Consider the following 4,639-nt stretch of genomic DNA (forward strand, 5'->3'; position numbering starts at 1 on the left):
AGGAGGAAAAAAGAGGCTGAAGAGAATAAGGGAAAGGAGAAGGTGAAGAGAAGGAAGAAGGGCAGGGAGAAGGATAAAGACAGACGGAGGAGAAGGAGAAGGAAAAGGAGGAGAGGAAAGAAGAGATGGAGATGGAAAATGAGTAGAATATGAAGAAAGAGGAAAAAAAGAATAAGATGAGGTAGTGAAAGAAGAGGAAGGAAGGGGGCGAATAGGTTGGATATGAGAATAAAAACAAAGATTTATGGCAAAAGGAGAGAGAGAGAGAGAGAGAGAGAGAGAGAGAGAGAGAGAGAGAGAGAGAGAGAGAGAGAGAGAGAGAGAGAGAGAGAGACTTGGCTGAAGGGGAAAATATTGATCGTTTCGAAAATGTTTTTGTCTTCGGTGCATTATGGGAAAGAGTTCCAACATTGAGGCTCTCACTCTTTCTTCTCCCTCTCTCCCTCCACTCCCACCCTCTCCAATCTTAACTCTTTCTTCATCTCAGTAACTCCGTTTCCACCTCCTACTCCCTCCCTCCTACATCTGCCTCCATTTAACTTGAAACACACTATTTTGTTTCCTTGTGTTTCGTACTAAGTCTCTGTGCATGTGTGTGTGTGTGTGTGTGTGTGTGTGTGTGTGTGTGTGTGTGTGTGTGTGTGTGTGTGTGTGTGTGTGTGTGTGTGTGTGTGTGTGTGTGTGTGTGTGACTGAATATGTTTGTGTGTGCATGAGTGTGGTGTGTCTACGTGTGCTTGTGTGCATGAGTGTGTTTGCTTATACGTGTGTGTGTGTGTGTGTGTGTGTGTGTGTGTGTGTGTGTGTGTGTGTGTGTGTGTGTGTGTGTGTGTGTGTGTGTGTGTGTGTGTATTCACTTGGTCTTTGGATCACGTGTTGGACTCGTGATCGACAGCTATTTCCCTCCTGGAAGAGAGCTCAGAGCTCGTAGGTCCGATCTATGGGTAATGCTATGACCTTGCACACACACACACCCCCAACTCCCCGCCCACGAGAGTTGGAGTAACACCCCTCAGCGCTGCGATACTGATATTATTTCAGCCCCGGGCGAGGGTCGAACCCGGACCTCCGTAGTGGCAGGCCAGAGCTCTAACCACAGCGCCATGAGGTGTGTGTGTGTGTGTGTGTGTGTGTGTGTGTGTGTGTGTGTGTGTGTCAGTTATGAACTACCGAGTTTAACGCTTCCCGTCTTCAAGAAATTTCACCTTTTGTGTACCACTCGCCCGACCGACTGACCATCAGCATCTGCAGCAAACCGAGATGCGACAAGCGGAGTCACAACTGCTGACCCTCGATTCCATGGAAGACCTTACTTGTCAGAGGAATGAATATCGACGGCGCCCTCAGCTGGAGGAAAGCCTGGAACAGGCCCCAAGTCCAGCCATGGCGGAGACACTCGCCGAAGAAGATCTCTTGCCAAGCGGAACTCGAAAGAAGAACGTTCGAGCGGCCGGGGGTGCCACTCTGGAGACGTCTGCCCCCACTGCCGACTCCAGCAAGAAACCAAAGCCCGAGTACAAAGTCCAACTCAAGAAGGTCTACGAGGAGCCCGGAGCCCCATCAAGAGGAGCTCCAGAAAGCACCAGACCCAACGAAGGAACAGCCACCACAAGAGCCAGTGCCAAGGAAGCCCGAGCCTTCGACGACATATATAATGCTCCTCCAAGAGAATTGTCAATTCTGTCAAAGAGGAGACGACTCCTGCTGGGCCCACGACACCTGCTGGGCTCCTTCGGTGACCGAGGAGCCAGCTCCTTCCTCCCGCCTCCAGGAACACATCAGCTCCTGGAGGTTGTCCTCGAGGGCGACTCGGGACTCTGGAGGGCACCTCGAGTCCTGGAGGCCAAGCCCAGTCGCCCCTCAGTGGAGGACACCTCCAGCATGGTTCCGCACCAGGAGCGATGTCCACACCTGGAGGCGGTGAACAAACAATCATTCCATCAAGTCTCCAATGGACAAAAGATATATATATATAAATAAAATATATGTATATATATATAAAATCAGAAAAATATAAAAGAATTGATGAAAAAGAAGCCCATGAAAATAAAAGAGAAATTGATTAAGGAGCCCACACGAAATGAAAATAAGAAAATTTAAGAAAATGATGGAATAAGAATAGCCCTGAGGAGACAAACTTTCCAACCAAGAAAACATGGAAAGAGAAAACCTAAATCTGATAAGAAATAGAAAAATCAGATCAGGAAAAACAAATCCGTTTGAAATACTACAGAAAGTGAAAATGGAAGTTTTGGAATAAATCAGAATAGAAAAATATGCAGAAGAATAAAAAACAAAAAAACAAAAACAAAAAACAAACAAACAGGAAAATAGACGTTTTCAGCCCAAAGTAGTAATTTCCTTTTAAACCCAAAACCGACCAATTGCAAAGCACAAAATGCATTTGATTTTTTGAGCCCATAAATAGGATTAAAATCATCCTTGGAACCACGAGGTTCCCCTCAGCTGAATAAATGTGCCTGGCGACGACAATCCCAGAGAATTAACTCACCATCCCACTCCCACTCCCACGCCGTGGTGGTGGTGTCCAGCAACCTGTGTCTCAAGTGTCCTATGCCATCCTTCGAGCGAATTATTTGTTTTTGGTAAAGAATGTAAAACACTTTCGTAAACATTCAACATCACGAGCTCAAACTTCGGAGGCCTGCGACGGTTTCTTCTGTCAGCACGACCTATCCACGTATCTTCGAAAGAATCCACTACAGCTTGAGTTTCACGCAGAAAGACTTCAGTATCACATAGTAACTCAAATGCACTGACAATCGTGTTAACAGGTACATATGCTAATGCCGGCAAATATCGGAGATTCAGAGCGAAATCCGCATCCGCTTCATATCTTCTTTTCAGTCCATTATCTTGTATGACACGAAAGAGACATTCTTTACCAAAAAACAAATAATTCGCTCGAAGGATGGCATAGGACACTTGAGACACAGGTTGCTGGACACCACCCCAATATTTGAAAGTTTTTCGACTGCCTGAAGAAAGAACAAAACTATAATGAAGTCAAAGTCGATCAATACTTGGCTGGTATTTCATCTCAACCACAAAGAAATAACGTGACTCTTCTGAACTGATTAAAAAAAAACATTGTAGAAAGATACCCTTCATATAGCAACGTCGTTGATTATTTGCGGGTAATGGCCCATAACCTAGCTATCTGATTTTAGATAAACCAATTTATAATTTTAAGTTTAGTTTAAATCTTCATACGCATCATATAATGTATCACCCATACTAAGTAGATACGTTTTCATGCAGATACACCGCCATTTTGATAAACACCTCGGGTAAAGCGTTATGACGTCACATCTCGAACCGTTAGCACCAAAATTCGAACCATTAAATCAGAACGTTCTAAAGACGAACTGTCGCTCATCATTCCATCTGCCCTCCTCGGATAATGGTTTATACATTTTTCATTTTATGGTTTATTGAGGATAAATAATATTAATTGACACTTTTTTCTTATATTCCCCCTGCCAAAGGGTTTATCAACTGATCAGTACCATCTCATGTAACGATTGGCTTCTGGTACTTTTTTATTACTAAATGGTTGGTTTATAGATACTTGGTGTAATGCACTGTATGAATTGGAGACATAAATGCCCTAGTAAATGAAATAAATGGGTGGGTAGGGCTAGGAACTGAGGTAGCCGAAATACGCTTCGGACTGGGCTACGTGACACCTAGCCTAACCCCTCACCGTGCCCCACTACCTGGGCTATCTGCCGGACTTATGGAGAGATCGCAGAGCTTAGCCATCTATTGCATTCTGGTATAAAATCAACATAATTTTACCCTGGTCTAGCCCCCAACATAAACTTACCGTAGATACAGTGTGAAGAAACTTGTCCAGTAGTTTGGTGAGTGCAGGTGAGTGTTGTTTTGGGTTATTTATAAAACCAGTGATGAAGGAAGTGAGGTTTTGTGAACCAGGTGGCTATACGACTGAAAGCTACACCCACGGTATATACTAAAAATTATAAATGATGCCTCCATTAGTGCAGAGACTGAGCATTGGGGGGAAAAATCATGGAATTTGAGAAGTAAGCCATACCTCCAACCCTCAGGTCATCTCCATCACTGACTTGACAAAAATATCAGCACAACCAAACTTGCAGTCATCACACAAACGGCACAGAATTAGTTTTGAAAGAACACCGTGGTCCTTTTAAAAGCACTCGGAACAACATTTTTCAAACATAAGTAAAAAAAAATCACACCTTTTTTTTTAGATGACACACCCACACTCGCCACAAACGAATTTGAAACTAAAGTGGAGCTCGTTCGGTTTTGTTTCCGCAAAGAAGGAAAGCTCCGTGATTGGCTGAAACCGGTCACGGGTTTCAAAACAATAGGTCGCTGCTCGCAAACAGACAGTAAGCAAAGCCACATTGCATCTCCATAACGAAAGTCAAGATTATTTTCTTAAATGGGTTAAGGTTGAAAGCTGCCCTGCTTTCTTTAAAATCGCCTAGATAAATACTTAGACTCCAATCCGCAAATAAAATATTATCCCTTGCAATAATGTTACAAGTGGAGTTCCTCAGGCTTCCGTTCTTGGGCCACTTCTATTCATAGTATATATAAATAATATAGACCATGGACTAAACTCT

Source organism: Oratosquilla oratoria, chromosome 6 (assembly GCF_046742065.1).
Source record: "Oratosquilla oratoria isolate Oo_2021 chromosome 6, ASM4674206v1, whole genome shotgun sequence".
Classification (NCBI taxonomy): Eukaryota; Metazoa; Arthropoda; class Malacostraca; order Stomatopoda; family Squillidae; genus Oratosquilla; species Oratosquilla oratoria.